Here is a 19,958-nt window from a genome sequence, read left to right on the forward strand (position 1 = left end):
ACCACAAATACCCCTATTTGAAAATGCTTAGTGTTATAAGATTGTTTATTAAGATAAAATGTGCTGCGAAAAAATAACTGTGTATAATCACAGTTGCATTTTTTTTTGAAAATTTGTTTAAACTGCACAGAACAAACATTATGAAGATATATCAAAATGTTAATAAGTTGACATCTTTAAGTCATTTTTATTTTCTCTATTTCTTAGAATTTTCCAAATTTTCTGCAGTGAACATATATTACTTTTGTGACTTAAAGACAATAAAAATAAAAATAAACTTTGAGTTCATAGGCAAATAGAAAACCAACTAGGACATTACTAGACTAAACGCTAATGGACAAGATTTGAAATTTGAGTAAATTCATTACTGCTGCAAATTTTGCTCAAAGGTCTAGTTCTAATCATGACACCAAAATCTTTATAAATGTATTCTATAAGATTAATGATAGGGCCCACATGGGGTCTCATTGATAAGATGGCTTGTTATTTCAACCTCACAAAGAATAAACCATAGTGATCTGTGAGACTAACCAAATTGCCCAAATGGCATCCTATTACCTCACTAGCGCCTATCTTCCCAAAGCTGCAAGACCACCAGATTCCAGACGTCCAGCTACGTGACCATCCCTTCAGATAATTTTTCATCTTCAAGGAAATGCAACAGATTGTGACGATGTGATCCTTTTAAACTCACCAAATTCTGGATAGTTTTAATTTTGAACTTTTTATGATTAGAAACTCTTCTAAGATTGTCTTCTTCAATGTGAAGGAGCTGCAGAAGGGCTGAAGGCCTTGCACAGCCATCTGGGAAAGCTTCATGCAGTTTTCAAGGTGCCAAAGTTGGAGCAGGAAACTCCCTTTCTTCATGGCTCCTGGCCATTATTATTAGTTGGCAGATTACATTAACCATTTCTTGAAGTAGGGTAGGGCATTTTTTTCAGCATAAATTGTTAATCTTCTTCAAGGGTCTCAGGAATTTTCTTTCTAGCAAAATGAGAGTAAAAGAACTCTGGCCTTCAGGCTATAAGGGCAGGTAAGTGGAGGCTCATTCTTCTTTAAATTAATGCTGCTGATTTCTCTGATGAGCTGAGGTATTAAAATATTATCTGTTGGTCTGCTTGTAGCATATTTATTATACTTAGGATTAAATTCAGAGGCTCCAGGCAAAACCATGATAAGATGTTTTATACCCGTATTTAAAGTTTTTTTTTTTCCCCATTTATTTTTATTAGTTGGAGGCTAATTACATTACAATATTGTAGTGGCTTTTGTCATACATTGACATGAATCAGCCATGGATTTACATGTGTTCCCCATCCCGATCCCCCCTCCCACCTCCCTCTCCACCCGATCCTTCTGGGTCTTCCCAGTGCACCAGCCCTGAGCACTTGTCTCATGCATCCAACCTGGGCTGATGATCTGTTTCACCCTAGATAATATACATGTTTCGATGCTGTTCTCTCGAAACATTGCACCCTCACCTTTAAAGTTTTATAAACAAAGTAGGTGTAAATCTGTGTTGTGTGTATTAGAATCTGGTCTCCGCTATAATGTATTAAGCAACACCACCAAGAGCCCACAACAACTGGAAGGCTAACCATGAATGCCAATCTATATACAAGTAAAACTAATATTGAATTTTTTCTGGTCAATGATCCAAGCTGGGAGGGCAATTCCAAAGCTTGTGACTTGAGGCCCATTTGGATTTCCAAACTCTTCCCAATTTTTCTGGGATTCTTCATCAGTTAAAGTTTCATAAGCTTTTGCTATTCTCATGAACATAACTTCATCACTTCCTTTATCTGGACGATATTTAAGAGACAGCAAACAATACTGTTTCTTGATCTCTGCTACAGTTGCCCTGGGATCTAAATTTTATACTTCATAAGGATTGTATTCTTGATAGTCTCCATCTGTTTTGGAAACTTTGTATGCAAGAAATAAGAACAATGCCCATTCTGCAAGAAGAACTATTTTCTTTACTGTAGGAATAATATTTGGCTTGGGTTTTAATAACCATAAACAGTACCACATACATCTTTCATATACTTTTCTGACATTTTTTTAATCGATTTTGCTCAGCATTCTCATCTCAGGGCCAGAGGTAGTGGCCGGGGTCGTGATGAGCCCCATGAAGGAGGTGAGGATCTCACTGGTGCCTATATTCTCAAAGCTGTGAGACCACCAGATTCCAGACCTCCAGCTATGTGACCATCCCTTCAGATAATTTTTCATTGGTGGGGTATAAGAAGGACTCTGTCAGAAAGGGAGATGCTAGTTCTCCTTAAGAGTCAGTCACCCTTTCTTTTCCCTCTAATAAATTTACTTTTCTTGCCTGACTGCCCAGCTCACTCTCTTTTTCTCTGCACTCGCCTTACAATTAAACCCCCTTGATTTGATCTAGTTTTAATCATTAAAGAAAATTACCATTATCAAGTAGCAAATAAAATAAGAGGGATATTATGTTGAGCACAATATATTTTTAAAATTTTAAAAAATCTCTTCAAAATAAAAAATATTATCTGAAAGTCAGAGAACAGAGATTTAACATTAGGGCAAGACCTGTTCTGGAGGAGATCATACTTTACTAGTGAATAAGAAAAAAATCTGTGTCCTAAGGATTTGAAAAGTAAATTCAGTGTGTTATAGCTAGTGTTCCCAGTTTGAGATGATATTCTAAATAGGCTAGAAAGGTAGTCAGGCCTACTAAAGTGAGACATGAATCTCCAGAAATCTTGGTAAGGAAAGACAGTAAGGTGACTGTCTATGTTGAAGCTTTTAAGAACTGTAGGGGCTTGATAATTCAGAGTGCAAATATCTCTGATCTGGCCAGTGCTTCCAATCTCTGCTTTAATATGCAACAGAAAAATATATGATATAAAATATAAACCTCCCAATATAATATGTATTTCTTTATCTTGCTAAGATAAAAAGATTGTACAGTCTAGTTGAAGAAGATAATATTTAACATTATTAAGCAGGTAGCTCTTGCAATTGACCTTTGGACTACTTTAATAAACCTGGAAGCCTTATTTCTCAAACTACTAGTAGAGATTGAAAAATCTTAGTTGCAACACAGCTTATTCTATTATCTTTTCATAAAATATATAGAAGTTGTGAATATCCTGTGCTGGGTCACACATTTAGTCAAAATGCCCCATCTCTTGAATTCTATTCTTTACTCTGAGTAAGTTTGGCCTAGAGTATACATATCTCAAACTAACTCAAAATTATAACAAATACCTTTGCTTCTGTGACAACGGCTTTCAATGAGACACTCAAATGGCATGTTGATTCAGTTCAATTTAATCAATTTTTTTTAGCATTTACCATCTGTCAGACACTTATTTTAAGTATTTGGATGACCTCATATTCTAGTGGAAAAGACACATAGGTAACTAACTAGTAAAATATGAGTGGCAAAGGGGCAAAAACAATGGTCAGATCTCAGTAACTATCTTACTCAATGGATCAGCAGCATTTCACTTTTTTTGTTTGGATGACCATCCTATAAAATAGCCATTCCTTCTTCTAATATCCCATACCCTATTCACTCTGTATTATATATTTCTGTAGAAACTGTCATCAAATGACATATTTATTTATTATATGTATCTCCATAAGAATATTTTCTTTTAATTAATGCTGCAACCCTGCAACAGTGCCTGGCATGTAACAAGCACCTGATAAATTGCACTCATCTCACAGGCTAGCAAACTGATGCTGAAAATTCTCCAAGTTAGGCTTCAACAGTAAGTGAACTGAGAAATTACAGATGTCCAAGCTGGATTTAGAAAAGGCAGAGGAACCAGAGATCAAATTGCCAACATCTGTTGGATCATAGAGAAAAGCCAGAGAATTCCAGAAAAAAATATCTATCTCTGCTTTCTTGACTATGTCAAAGTCTTTGACTGTGTGGATAACAACAAACTGTGGAAAATTATTAAACAGATGGGACTAACAGACCACCTTACATGCCTCCTAAGAAATCTGTATGCAGGTCAAGTTGCAAATGCTAGAACTGGAGGTGAAAAAAAAAAAAATGGGAAAAATTGGTTCCAAATTGGGAAAGGAGTATATCTAGCCTATATATTGTCACCCTGTTTATTTAACTTCTATGCAGAGTACATCATGCAAAATGCCGGGCTGGATGAAGCACAGGCTGGAATCAAGATTGCTGGGAGAAATATCAATAACTTCAGATATGCAGATGACACCACCTTTATGGCAGAAAGCAAAGAGGAAGTAAAGAGCATCTTGATGAAGGTGAAAGCGGAGAGTGAAAAAGCTGGCTTAAAACCCAATGTTCAAAAATCTAAGATCATAGCATCTGGTCCCATCACTTTGCAGTAAATAGATGGGGAAACAATGGAAAAAGTGAGTGACTTTATTTTCTTGGGCTCCAAAATCACCACAGATAGTGACTGCAGCCATGAAATTAAAAGACATTTCCTCCTTGGAAGAAAAATTATGACCAACCTAGAAAGCATATTGAAAAGCTTTACCATTACTTTACCAACAAAGTAAACAACATAGCTTTGTCTAGTCAAAGCTTTGGTTTTTCCAGTAGTCATGTATGGATGCGAGAGTTGAACCATAAAGAAAGCTGAGCGCCAAAGAATTGATGCTTTTGAACTGTGGTGTTGGAGAAGACTCTTGAGAGTCTCTTGGACTGCAAGGAGATCCAACCAGTCCATCCTAAAGGAAATCAGTTCTGAATATTCATTGGAAGGACTAATGTTGAAGCTGAAACTCCAATACTTTGGCCACCTGATGCGAAGAGCTGACTCATTTGAAAAGACCCTGTTGCTGGGAAAGATTAAAGGCAAGATGAGAACGGGATGACCGAGGATGAGATGGTTTTATGGCATCGCTGACTCAATGGACATGAGTTTGAGCAAGCTCCAGAAGTTGGTGATGAATAAGGAAGCCTGGCATGCTGCAGTCCATGGGATCACAGAGTTGGACACGACTGAGGGACTGAACTGAACTGACTGAGATAATAGGGTGGTGTTCCTGGAATCTCAGTCATCAACCTTCTGGTTCTGACTATTGTAGAGTCTTAGCATGTAGTTACCATCCCCCTCTTGGATTGGGGCCTTAGTTCCTGCAGCATAATTCATTTCCTGAACTGAACTGAAATATTTGTTAAATAATCTGTTAAGTAAATACGGTGTGTGCATGCAAGCTCAGTCATGTCCAACTGTTTGTAACCCCATGGACATGTTAGAAGAATGTAGAAAGTAGCATTGTGGAGCATGAAGAAATTAAAAAAAAAAAAAAAACAAACAAAAAACAAACAAACAAAAAAAAACAATAGATTTTGTTTCAAAGTAAGCTAAGTTTATAGATAGTAGGTAACACTAGAGGAGAATCTTTAAGGATAGATAAGTATTTTCCAGATGACATTCTAGAAATGTAGAGTTCAGACAATTATCTGCTTAGTTCAGACAATGTCAAGTGGTTCAGCGTGGCTAGAATATAGACTCTTTGGTAGCTAGAAATAAAGATGGAATCCATCAGCTGGTTTTAGTTTGTGAAAAGCCTTATGTACCATGATAAGGAAAGTGGACCTAGGCAATGAAGAAATAGCAAGAATATTTAAGCAGGGGCCTGATAGGGTCAGGTAGTTTTCACTACTATTATTACTGTCACTAGCTCATGAATATGCAGTATTTGCTGTGTGCCAGGCACAATTCTATGTGCTATATATTTTAGTACTTAGAATAATCCAGTGAAATAGATATTATTGTGATTCCTATCTTTCAGATAAGGATAATGAGGTGCAAAGAGGTTAAATAACTTGTCCAACATTACATAGCTACTAAGTGACAGAACCAGGGTAATAAACTCTGGCACTCTGGCTCCAGAGAACACTCCCTTTACAGTTATGTTATGAAGGATGAGTTCGTTTGATGGGGTGAGTCTTCTGGTAGGATAGTCAATTAGAAAATCATTGAAGAGAAGATAAATGCCTGCAATAGGGCAGTAGTTATAGGGACGAAAGAAAATTGGTTGCTTTATAAGTGTAATTGACAGGACTTTACAAAGTAACTGAATGTTAGTGATGAGAGAAAAATAAGTCTAATTTGGAGGTTTCTATAGCTTAAATGATGATATTATTAACTAGAATAAGGAAGAAAGGAAGAAGAACAGGTTTGGATGAAGATGAAAATGATGGGTTTTATTGACAATTGAATACACATATGTTGCTATAGTGAATTACCAGTGTTGAGTTTTTATTCAATTGTGTTATGCCCCTGTGACAAAAATATAAAATTTATGAGTAAACATCAAGGTTCTGTACAATCTTATCCTAATTATTTCTCCGCCAGCCTCAAACATGCTAAAATTCTTAGCAATCTGATCAATAGTTCATTCGTTGAATTAGAATAATATGCTATTGGCCAAATCTTCAAAATTCTACTCTATATTCCTTCCTTCGAGGTTCAGCCTCTTTACAAACAGGAAGCAAAATAATTAGTGTATTATTTCCCCTTAAGAAGTCTATGTATAAACCAGTAATCTGTCTTAATGGTATTGGAAAACATTATCAGGAAGCTAAATTCAATTAAGCAACAATGTGAAATGTAAATAACCACTTAAAACAAGTGCTTTGAGTTTAAGAAATAGAATGTTATCCCTTTTGTCTTATTTAGTTGAAACATACATTGTGGTTCTTATTTTACTCTCTCAAATAATTATTAAGCTTGTGTTAGTTATAGACTATTTCAGTAGGGTGTGATAGCTACAAAATGTGGGGGGGGGGGCTGCAAAAAATGTTATAGGAGTACTTTTGAAAAACATTTAGTTTACTTAGTCTTAGAGGTCATAGAAAGATACCCTGAAGAAGTGACATCTTAAAAGAGAAATTGAATATGTGTGGGCTAACCAGATGAAGAGAAGATAGGAATAAAAGTGTACAAAATGTACTTCCCTGGTGGTCCAGTGGTTAAGACTTCACTTTCTGATGCAGGGGGCATGGGTTTGATCCCTGGGTAGGGAGCTAAGATCCCACATTCCTTGGGACAAAAAATCAAAACATAAACAGAAGTAACGTAACAAATTCAATAAAGACTTTAAAAAAAAAGAAGTATATTAAATAGAAGGAATAACTTAGTCAAAAGTGAGAGCTTGTAGAATATAGAAGGAACTGCGTACACTTCAGGGTGGCCAAAGGAAAGTGAAAAAGTGGGGAGTGATAAGAGATAAAGCTAATGAGGTGATGAGGTGGATAGGTCCCTGCTCTGCAGGATCCTGTAAATTATGTCGGGAGTTTGGATGTCATTCTGTGGATAAAAGGAGGGGTATTGAAATGTTTTAAGAAGATGAATTTTAGAAAGCTCTGGTAAGGTTGAGGGGCAGACAAAGGACTGAAGAGAAGCAAGGATGGAGACAGAGACATGACTTCTAAAAACTGACTTCAAAATAAAGATTTTCTTTTTCTTAAAGAAAGGCTTTTGAATAGTTTAATGATAGTTATGCCAGACAAAAGTCAATATATTGATGTAAAAATTAATCAACTGACAACTAAGCTCTTTTTTCAAAGGACAACTTTATTTACTGTTGTTAAATAATCTGTTTAGTGATATATTTCCTGAAAGAATGCACCCAAGATACCAACAAAGAATTGAATAAATTCATTTTATAACTCAATATTTTTTATTTCCTGGCATAGGCATAGGGCAGTCTGGCTGGTATATTTTAGCCCCTATGGACAGTTGGTTTAAAAAATAACTGATACAGCCGTCTAGGACATAAGGGATTTTTTTTTCTGTAAATAAATGATGTGTACGTGCGTTCTCAGCTGCTAAGTCGTGTCGGACTTTGTGGCCCACCAGTCTCCTCTGTCCGTGGGATTTTCCAGGCAAGCATACTAGAGTGGGTTGTCATTTCATCCTCCAGGGAATCTTCCCAACACAGGGATCAAATCTGCATCTTCTACATTGGCAGGCGGATTCTTTACTGTCACGGTCTTTGTAGTCCGGGACCTGGGAACTGGAGTTGATGAGAAGAGGGATGCAAGGGACCCAAGTCTCGAGTGAAACAAAGGTGCTTTATTTGCAGAAATAAATGTATGTTTATATATCTTCATACAAGGCAGCTTTAGGCAGTAAAAAAAAAAAAAAAAAAAAAATTGAGCAAAAACAAAGCCAAGCAAATAACAATCTTCAAAGGGCCAGAAAGCATTCAACATCTTGAGTTATTTGTTGTTTCTCCCTTGCTGTTTTTAATATTTGCTCTTTTTGTTTGATCTTTGTTAATTTGATTAATACGTGTCTTGGGGTGTTTCGCCTTGGGTTTATCCTGTTTTGGACTCTCTGGGTTTCTTGGACTTGGTGGCTATTTCCTTCCCCATTTTAGGGAAGTTTTCAGCTATTGAGTAAGAGGGGCATAACTGAATAGATTACATTTAAGTAAGGTCACTGAAGGGAGTCACTGAAAGGAATCCAAGCAGGTGCCCTTTCTCATGATCTCAGTCCTGAGAACTGTGTGTAGCTCTGCTCGCTCCTGTTTTCCAGGAACTCATAAGGAGTAGAGAGTCCTCGAGAAACAGCACACAAGAGAAGGACATGTTGGATCCCTTAAAGTTGAACGTCCCCTGACAACGCCCCCTTTTTTATTTTTTTCATAATTGGGGGTGACTGAAGATACTTTTATGAAAAAGGCCCTGACCAATTGAGTTTGTTTAGTTTGAACAATTGTAGTTTAAAGACATCAGGATACTACAAATATAATCACCAGGGCAATTATCAGTGTTATAGTTCCAGATCCAATACTATGTGTAATATTTTGAAACCATCTTCGAGGGTCCAGCCAAGATAATTGATCAGTTAGCTGTTAAGCTAAGGTTTCTAAATTGTTGGAAGAGGGTAGACTCTTAGAGAAAGTTTCAAAAATTTCTTTTTGTAACAATTGTACATTTAAGGAAGCATATTATGTGTATCTTGTAGATGAAATTTGATTTGTTTCCAATTGTAAGCACTATGGTTGAATGGAACAGGAGTGATGCAAAATTGAGTAGAATTTTAATCACAGTGTAATAATAATTGTTTTGTAAATCTATTGATTGATCTCCAACCCATTGGATGACTGCTTCTAATTTCTGAATTTTATCTTGAACTTCTTCATCTATCTGAGCTTGAGTGGCCCACATAGTATGAGTATCTTTAGTCCAATTTTTAATAAAGTTTTGTGTTTGAATTGAAGTTTGTAAAGCAATGCCTGTGACAGCAACAGTGGTGCAATTGGCTATTAATCTCAAAATGCGAAGAATTAGTTACCCAATGAATCTCCGAGATCGTTGGAATAATTTAGTGAGTAACCAGGAGGCAAGTCCTGTCACGGGACCCTCTTCCCAGGGTCGTTGGAGATCTACTGGCAACCATAGACTATGTCAAGATCGAAGAATCAAAAGGGATTTGTTTTTTAGAGAAATAGAGGAATTAAGGCAAGTATACAATTTGTAATCTATACATGTCACAGGACGTAGTTTTATTAAATTGTAAGTTTCCTATGGCTATAACAAAAAGAAGGGGAATACAAGCTTGTATAAAACATGAATGATTATAACGGAAGGAATAGTTACTATGATTACAACTGGTCTCTGTGAAATATCTAGTCCAAGTTTCAAGTTTTTCAGTACTCGCAGCAAGTCTCCAGATGTCCCATTGTCTAGGCCCAATCTATTTATTGAGGACAACTCGAGGGCGAGGAGGTGCTATTCTGCCATCAAGCCAACCAAGGAGTCCTTTCTCATGGAAGTGTTTCATTGAAAGGTTGGCATCCCTCTATGTTAGTTGAGTAACATATTCACACATAGTACTGTTAATATCATCTGTGCAGTTAGATAACCACATACCATAGGGTCCCCAGTCAACAATGGTATAATTGGCCACAAACTTTTTTTTTTCATTTAGCTTGACATCTATCTCAATAAACAGGAGTATATTTAAAGTCCTTATAAGTAAACCCCTTATATTCCAACTTTTGTCATCTTCCTAGAGTTTTGGTAGTATTGACATGGTTCTCATAAAAGGACAGGGTAGTAAACAGTCCAAGCAAAGTGTGGAAGTTCTTTCTTGGAGGCAGGATGAAAGTCCACGTTTGTTGGCAAACATTAATACATAATTCTGCTGGGCCCATGCATAAAGAAAGGATTTAATAGCCTAGAGAAATGTTAATTAGTCTTCCTTCTTTCTCAGGATGAGAGGGCCCCTCCAAGTTCTAGGAAGAGGCACATGTACTGAGTCATCAGTGGATATGGTCGGTCCCATGTCTGTCCATTTTATAACCTGCAATAAAGGGGAGGTAGGTATATAATCCCAATAAGTGTGATTAATCAAGTCAGCCTGAGCGGGGGAAACAAAAGCAAGCAAAGCAAGCATAGTGACAAAAATATTTTCAGGATTCCGAGACAGTCCCTGTTGAGAAACCAGATTTTCAGCTTGGTTAGTAAGGTGTTTTTTTGTTTGTTTGTTTGTTGTTGTTGTTTTTAATGTGAATTATTTATTTTTATTTTTTAAATCTCAGTTTTATTTATTTATTTATTTTACTTTACAATATTGTATTGGTTTTGCCATACATTGACATGAATCTGCCATGGGTGTACATGTGTTCCCCCAAGTAGGGAGATCGTAAGGTCGATGACATCGAGTGTGGCGTTTCTTGGAAATTTTTAAAGCCACCATGGCCTGTACTGGAAATTCTTCCTCCTGGGGATTTTGCCGTTTCTTCTCTATTTTGAATGCTGGTGGCTCTCCTGGGGCGGATCTTCTGAAGAGGGAACGAACTGATTTTGTTGGATCCATCTGGAGAAATATAAGCATACCCCTTTTCTCTGTAATATTAATTTTCCAGATTTCCATTGTTTAGTCAACCCATCTTGATACCAAATGGGCAGAGGAAGGGAGGTGTCCTTCAATGTCTCGAAATGTTTTTCTGCTTTTGTCAAAATATCTCCTTGTGGTAAGTTTTAAAAAAATTAAAACAAACAAAACTGTATTAACAATAGTTATAGGATTAAAGAATATATTGTGTTGGAATCTAGTAAAGTCTGCTCTGGATAAGGAAGATAGAAGTGTTCCTGTATATTCCCCCTTTATATTTATTTATTTATTTATTTGTAGTTTTTAGTGTGTGACTTGTTTGTTCAACTGTGTCTTGGGTTTGTGAATTACAAGGAACACTTGTAATACATTTAATAGAAAATGATTGTAAAAATTGCTTGAATTGTTTAGAAATATAGGCAGGGTCATTGTCTGTTTTTATAAAACTAGGTGTTTTCATTACTGCAAAGCAAGCTAACAGGTGGGCTATAACATGTCGTGCACTTTCACCTTGGAGAGGTGTGGCCCATATAAAAGAATTTGTATCAATTGAGATATGTAAGAAGGAAGAGGGAGAAAGTTCAGGGCAATGAGTTATATCCATTTGCCATAGTTCCTTGGGTTGTAATTTTCGAGGACTGATACCTTGTGTAATGGGTCGAAGATGTAGGGGCCTATAAGTAGAGCAATTATTAATGATTTCTTTAGCATGTCAGTATGGAATTTTCGAAATTTGATGTAATGAGCCAGTATTTTTTTTTATTATTATTTTTTTTTCCAGTGGGTTTTGTCATACATTGATATGAATCAGCCATGGATTTACATGTATTCCCAATCCCGATCCCCCCTCCCACCTCCCTCTCCACCCGATTCCTCTGGGTCTTCCCAGTGCACCAGGCCAGAGCACTTGTCTCATGCATCCCACCTGGGCTGGTGATCTGTTTCACCATAGATAGTATACATGCTGTTCTTTTGAAATATCCCACCCTCACATTCTCCCACAGAGTTCAAAAGTCTGTTCTGTATTTCTGTGTCTCTTTTTCTGTTTTGCATATAGGGTTATCGTTAACATCTTTCTAAATTCCATATATATGTGTTAGTATGCTGTAATGTTCTTTATCTTTCTGGCTTACTTCACTCTGTATAATGGGCTCCAGCTTCATCCATCTCATTAGGACTGGTTCAAATGAATTCTTTTTAATGGCTGAGTAATATTCCATGGTGTATATGTACCACAGCTTCCTGATCCATTCATCTGCTGATGGGCATCTAGGTTGCTTCCATGTCCTGGCTATTATAAACAGTGCTGCGATGAACATTGGGGTGCACGTGTCTCTTTCATGAGCCAGTATTATTGTGTAATAGAGCATGTTGTTCTTCAGGAGTAGCAAAAGAAGCAAGTTTATCAGATTGTTCATTGCCATGAGCCATAGGGCCAGGAAGACAAGAATGTGCTCGAATATGGGTAATATAAATGGGGGGCGGGGAAGTGTGGTTCCTAATAATAGATTGTAGTTAAAAAAAAAAAATAGTTGGATAATAGATTGATTAGAATTCGTGGTAGAAGTTTCTATATTTTTAAATACAAAAACTGAATATAAGGAGTCAGAAACTATATTAATAGGGTAAGGATGTAGGTGAATAACCTGAATGAGAGCATATAATTTGTTTTGTTGAGCAGAGTGGAATTTAGTATAAAAGATTTTATATTTTTTGAGAGACCAGAATGAGGCGTTGGCATTTTTAGTCTCATCTATATAGAAAACATCAGCTTGAGGTATAGGTTGTGATGTGACAATGTGAGAGATAATAAATTTAGTATTTTTGAAGAAATTTCAGAGTTTGTTAGAAGGATAATGAAATGAAATTTCTCTAAAATATTCTAGAAAGGCTATTTGGAAATTGGTAGAAGTTTGTAGTGCATTCTCAAATTGAGATTTATTAATAGTTATTACAATTTTATGAGGATTGGAGCCAATTAGAGTCTTAGCTCTATTTCTTTCATTGATAATGATTAAGCAATTAAATCAAGATAGGGTGTAAGCGACCTTATCCTTCTAAAATGGATATAGATCTATTTTATTGGGTGTTCTTTTTTGGGCAAGAAGTCCTGTGGGAGAATGGAGAGAGGGGAGTATAAATAACTTTAGAGGTAAATCAAGTCTAATACGACTAAGAAACTGTTTTTGCAATTTATTTTTTACTAAATAAAGTTTTTCTTGTGTCTTTTGTGAAAGTGAATGAGAACTATTTAAATTGGGATCTCTTTTTAAAGTGTTAAGTAAATTAGTCAGTTGCTAATTTGTAATGTCTAAAGAGGGTCTAATCCAATTTATATCACCTAAAAGTTTTTGAAAATCATTTAAGTTTGATAATTCATTAACATGAATCTGTGTTAGTTGGGGAGTAATATGTTGTCTATTAACAATAAATTTTAAGTAATGGTAAGGTGTAGAGGTTTGAATCTTTTCAAGGGCAATGATTAATCTAGAATCTTTTAATATTGTTGAACTATGTTAAACATCTGTTCAGTTTTTAAAATAAAAGGAGTTGAAAACAATATATCATCTATATAGTGAATGACAAGAAAGTTTGGAAATTGTTTTTCCATAGGTTTAAGAGCTTTGACCACATAATATTGACATATGGTGGGAGAATTCATCATTTTTTGAGGCAATACAGTCTATTGATATCGTTTGTGAGGCCTGATATGATTAGGGTAAGGGAAAGAGAAAGCAAACATCTCTCGGTCTAGAGGGTATAAAGGAATAGTATTCTAGAAGGGACTGCTTGAGGAAAAAGAAGGAAATCATTTAGGGCTGGTATATTGGCCGCAGCATTGATGGATGTTGAGAGTTTGAGGGAAAAGATGGAGTTTGCCCCTGGTTTTTGTTGATGGGGACCCAGGGAGTCCCCATCTTTTTTTGTGAAATAGGATTTTTCTCAACATCATATTTAGATTGACTTTTTTTTAGCCCAATGTATCCCCTTATGACAGTGAGGGCAGACTTTTGGAGGCTTTTTAATAGTTTTAATTTGTGTGTGTGTGTGTGTGTGTGTTTTAGGGCAATCTTTTTTTAATTGCCCTTATCTCCATAAACAAAACATCCTTCATTTCCCCTTTTAAAGGCAGCAGCCATTGTTTCAGCTAATATTTACATTTTTTTTTAAAATCTTAAGTTGTGACAAGCTTTCAAATAATCAATAACATCCCTGGTCTCATAAATTGGAGCAATGGCTGTTTGATATTTCTGATTTGCATTCTCATATGTAAGCAGTTTTTCTATCTGCATTTTGGCTTCTTCTCTGACAACATTATGGGAGATAGCAACACCCAGTCTAGCTAAAAAATCAGCATAGGCTTCATTAGGCCCTTGTAATATCTTTGTGTACCTACCTTTAGGTTCCCCTTGAGGAGTAATTCGATCCCAAGCTTCAAGGGAAACTTCTTTCAATTGCTCATGCAACAAAGGAGGGCACTGTATCTGAACTTCCACCGAATCAAATTTCCCTGTACCGGTTAACATTTCAAAAGTAATTTGGTTTTGGGGAGTGCCAGTTTGAGCATTAGAATTGGCATGATCTTGGGCCACATCATGAAACCATATTATCTATTGAAGATATTTTCTTGGTTTAAGAAGAGCTTTTATCAAAATTTCCCAAGCATAAGAAATAAAATGTCCAATAGAAGATGCCATAGCGTTTAGAAGTTTTTTAGTAAAAGGTGAATGAGGGCCGTATATAGTTATAGCCTTTTTCATTTGTTGCATGTGAGAAAAAGCAATGTCTTTGTATTGAGGTATTAGTTGTCCTTGAGCACTAACATTTTTTAACACAGGAAAGGCAAAAAGATCATCGGTCTCAGAGACTCGAGATTGCAAAGCCAGTAAATCAGAAAGCCTTTGTCATGAAGAAGAATGAGTGGATGTCCATTTTCATAAATATGAGTGTGTGTTAGGGGTTTATCATTGTCATCAAGAAAAGTATTGTTGGCTTTCCTGTCAAAGAGAGAATCAGAAGAATCATCATCAGATTTATTTTGTCCTCTAATTGAGAGGACTTTTGGTTTCGTGCCCGTTACTAGGGGAGGAGGAGCACTTGGGACAGCCGGAGCAATGATGGTGGGAAAGCTTTGAAACATTTTATGTTGCTCTAATTAGGCCTTTCAGGATTTGAAATAGCTCAACTGGAATTCCATCACATTCACTAGCTTTGTTTGTAGTGATGCTTTTTAAGGCTCACTTGACTTCACATTCCAGGATGTCTGGCTCTAGGTGAGTGATCACACCATTGTGATTATCTGGGTCTTGAAGATCTTTTTTGTACAGTTCTGTGTATTTTTGCCAACTCTTCTTAATATTTTCTGCTTCTGTTAGGTTCATACCATTTCGGTCCTTTATCAAACCCATCTTTACCTGAAATATTCCCTTGGTATCGCTAATTTTATTGAAGAGATCTCTAGTCTTTCCCATTCTGTTGTTTTCCTCTATTTCTTTGCATTGATCGCTGAGGAAGGCTTTCTTATCTCTCCTTGCTATTCTTTGGAACTCTGCATTCAAATGGATATATCTTTCCTTTTCTCCTTTGCTTTTCGCTTCTCTTCTTTTCACAGCTATCTGTAAAGCCACCTCAGAAAACCATTTTGCTTTTTTGCATCTCTTTTTCATGGTGATGGTCTTGATTCCTGTCTCCTGTACAATGTCATGAACCTCCGTCCACAGTTCATCAGGAACTCTGTCTATCAGATCTAGTCCCTTAAATCTATTTCTCACTTCCACTGTATAGTCATAAGGGTTTTGATTTAGTCATACCTGAATGGTCTAGTGGTTTTCCCTACTTTCTTCAATTTAAGTCTGAATTTGGCAATAAGGAGTTCATGATCTGAGCCACAGTCAGCTCCCGGTCTTGTTTTTGCTGACTGTATAGAGCTTCTCCATCTTTGGCTGTAAAGAATATAATCAATCTCATTTCGGTGTTGACCATCTGGTGATGTCCATGTGTAGAGTCTTCTCTTGTGTTGTTGGAAGAGGGTGTTTGCTATGACCAGTGCATTCTCTTGGCAAAAACTCTTTTAGCCTTTGCCCTGCTTCATTCCGTACTCCAAGGCCAAATTTGCCTGTTACTCATGGTGTTTCTTGACTTCCTACTTTTGCATTCCAGCTGGATCATCGAAAAAGCAAGAGAGTTCCAGAAAAACATCTATTTCTGCTTTATTGGCTATGCCAAAGCCTTTGACTGTGTGGATCACAATAAACTGTGGGAGATTCTGAAAGAGATGGGAATACCAGACCACCTGACCTGCCTCTTGAGAAACCTATATGCGGGTCAGGAAGCAACAGTTAGAACTGGATATGGAACAACAGACTGGTTCCAAATAGGAAAAGGAGTAGATCAAGGCTGTATATTGTCACCCTGCTTATTTAACTGATATGCAGAGTACATCATGAGAAACACTGGGCTGGAAGAAGCACAAGTTGTAATCAAGATTGCTGGGAGAAATATTAATAACCTCAGATATGCAGATGACACCACCTTATGGCAGAAAGTGAAGAGGAACTAAAAAGCCTCTTGATGAAAGTGAAAGAGGAGAGTGAAAAAGTTGGCTTAAAGCTTAACATTCACAAAACTAATATCATGGCATCTGGTCCCATCACCTCATGGGAAATAGATGGGGAGACAGTGGAAACAATGTCAGACTATTTTTTTTTGGCTCCAAAATCACTGCAGATCGTGACTGCAGCCATGAAACTAAAAGATGCTTGCTCCTTGGAAGGAAAGCTATGACCAACCTAGATAGCATATTAAAAGGCAGAGACATTACTTTGCCAGCAAAGGTCCATCTGGTCAAGGCTATGGTTTTTCCAGTGGTCATGTATGGATGTGAGAGTTGGACTGTGAAGAAAGCTGAGCCACGAAAAATTGATGCTTTTGAACTGCGTTGTTGGAGAAGACTCTTGAGAGTCCCTTGGACTGCAAGGAGATCCAACCAGCCCATCCTAAGAGAGATCAGTCCTGGGTGTTCATTGGAAGGACTGTTGCTGAAGCTGAAACTCCAGTACTTTGGTCAGCTTGTGGGAAGAGTTGACTCGTTGGAAAAGACCCTGATGCTCGGAGGGACTGGGGGCACATTCACATTCACCTTTAATAACTAGTCACCGTTTTATTTTTCACAATGGCTAATTACATATTATAATGTCTCCCTTTGTCTATGAAAATCCTCATATTAATGGAAAAAAAACTTGGGCCTTCATTTTCAAAAACTAATTTTAATGAAGCTATCTATGTAATCTTTATAAGGTATAATTTTTTTTTTCTTGAAAAAGTAACATTCTACATGTACTTTGCATATTTTGGGAAGCAAAAACATACTGGTTCTGACAATTTTTCTGTTTCTTCTCATCTTTTTAAGGGCCTGCATTTCAGTATTTGGGGAGAGGCAGGGATCTGAGGTGGTGGTGAAGGATGTCTGGCCAGAATGTCTTGTGATTAACTAGCTGTATTCTATATGACAACAATGAATAAGGTAACAGCCTGAAAATTAAAGTGCTGTTCAGCTTGCTCACCTGCTTAGGTTTTCTTTGTGAAAACAGACAACTGACTCATTGCCTATGTATAACAAGTTGGGACATCTGAGGGCAACATTGCTTGTGAATCCCCCTTTTCCACCACAACCAACACACTGCAAAAACTGAGCTAACTGATGGAGCTGACTGTTTCAAGCATATTGCTCCAATTCTGTCCTCCCCCACTCCCAATCACTTTCTTGGGCCTTTTCCTTCCTAACCAGTTATGATTCAGCAAAATAAACTTGTTCAGAAACATTTTTTTCAATCTAAATAAAAATGTGGCTTACCTCCTGATGTTGAAAGGTGTCAACTTAGGTTTATTCCACTAGAGACATAACATAGTGATGTGCCTCTTAACAGTTTTAACTCTTAACTAAATAAAAGATGACCTAAGTAATTTTTGTAGCAGGACGATCTGTTTGATATTTCCTAATTAGACAGTCTGAAAGTTTAAGAAAATTAATAGTGTTGACTTTCAATTGAAGACTTGAAAGTATTTATTAAAATCAATTAACACATAGAATAATAGCAGGAGAATGTAAACTGAAGGAAAATGCACAACCTAAAAGTTGCAAGTTATGTTTTATTTGGGGAACTTACTGAGGATTATAGCTTGGGAGATCACCTTTCAGACAGCACTGAGGAATTGTTCCAAAGGAGGAGACAGGATATATAGGATGTTTTGCTTAAAAACAAACAAACAAACAAACAAAAACAGGCAGCCAAATATCAAAAGATAACTGCTAATCATAAAAACCAGATATCTCAAGTTAATGATTTTAGTGCTTTTCTTTGTGTGGGAAGATGCAATAGTCTGAGTTCATTGAAATTATACCTTCAATATGCATCTTAACTATCTAGAGCCAGTATCCTGGTTTTGTTTTTTGTTGTTGTTGTTGTTGTTGTTGTTGTTGTTTTCCATTGGGGTCATCTGCAGTGGCTAATAACTTGATCATTCACTTGCAGTTGGCTCAGTTGTCTGACTCTTTGGGACGCCATGGACTGTAGCCCACCAGGCTCCTCTGTCCATGGAATTTTCCAGACAAGAATACTGGAGTTGGTTGCCATTTCCTCTTCAAGAGAATCTTCCCCACCCAGGGATAGAACCCAAGTCTCCTGTGGCTCCTGCATTGGCAAAGGTGGAGCTACCTGAGGTACCTGGGAAGCCCATTTTTTTTTTTTTTTAAAGCAGGTAACATTTTTGTCCACAGTGCTCCCTCTTGGTCATATAGTCAGTCAAGGTTTGGGAGGCAATTCATGAACAATTTGTTCCATAGCACTAGGAATTCTCATTCTTAAATCAGGCAAGGATTTTTGTTGACTGGTCAGTCAATGTGCTATTTTTTTTGGATTAGGCCCCATTCATAGTCTAAAATTCTCTGGATAGTTTGTCTTACTAGCTTTATGGTCCAGGAAATATTTTCCCTTGTTGCTTCTTCCTATATCTAGAACTGTACTTTTATAATAATTCTATATAGAATTTCATATATATTATCAATTGTATCAAGATGTTTGGTGATTGTTAATTTTGTCAGAGGCCTGGTTACACACTGAGCAATGCAAGAGACAACAGTCTTATAAAATATATAGGATATAAGAAATATAGTATCATTTAAAAGATCATAGTAGAGCAGAGAGAGACACAAATCGTAAACAATTTGAAAACAAATAATAGAGAACAAATTAAAACAGTGATTACTATAACTAGCTGTAATCTAGTTGCAGTAAGCCATCAAGTCCAGAGGGGAGTCAACTGGTGAAGCCAACTTCTAGAGGGCTCAAGTAGAGAGAAAAAAATAAATATTTCATCTTTGCTTACAAAGATATACTTCATCAACTTGTTGTAGGTCATAGTTAGTGTAAGAAGAAACACTTTCTGAAAAGCAAACATAAAAAGCCAGTAATATTTCAGATAAAATGCCCTAAAATTATAAATCACATTTATCAGTTTATTCTCTCATGTAATTAATTCCTGTTGATCTAAAGTCATCAGACTTTTCATTAGAATTTTATGATTTTTTCCCAGTTCAGTGGTACCATCTAAAAGTCATCAGAAATTTAAATTTGTCAAACTTTCCTTTCTATGAATCTTCTTGATGCTTTTATAAAAGCATCAGTGTAAAATAATGACTGTCTATAAATGGCAAAAGATTTAAAATGGTACAGTTAAAGGCCTGATTATAAGGCAGTCGACAACTTGGTTATCTCTGTGACATATAACATTTTAAGATAATAACTAGAATTGTGACTGATAACATTTTAGCAGGGCATACCAGATTTTTATGAATTCCATAAAAATTGCAGGATATTTATATTAGTGTCATTTGCCTATACAATATAACCTAAGAAGGTTTTATCACCACTTGACAATGTATCCTGTGTAATTTAACCAAATCCCAAATAAACTTAATTAGTTTAATATCACTCTTTGGAACGTTTCAGGAGCCCATTGAAACATCCCAAAATTAGAGAGAGGTCAAGAGAATTTCATTTAGAATTTGACGTGGTAAAGTTTGCCAAAGATATCAAAAGGTTTTAAAACATTTGGTCAAATAGGATCATA

At 36.5% G+C, this 19,958-nt stretch overlaps 1 pseudogene; it reads right to left on the reverse strand.

Moving 5' to 3' along the window:
* Nucleotides 1-613: 613 nt before the first annotated feature.
* LOC122435638 lies at nt 614-10,811 on the reverse strand (annotated as a pseudogene).
* Nucleotides 10,812-19,958: the final 9,147 nt, after the last annotated feature.

This window comes from Cervus canadensis, chromosome X, assembly GCF_019320065.1.
Source record: "Cervus canadensis isolate Bull #8, Minnesota chromosome X, ASM1932006v1, whole genome shotgun sequence".
In the NCBI taxonomy this organism is placed as follows: Eukaryota; Metazoa; Chordata; class Mammalia; order Artiodactyla; family Cervidae; genus Cervus; species Cervus canadensis.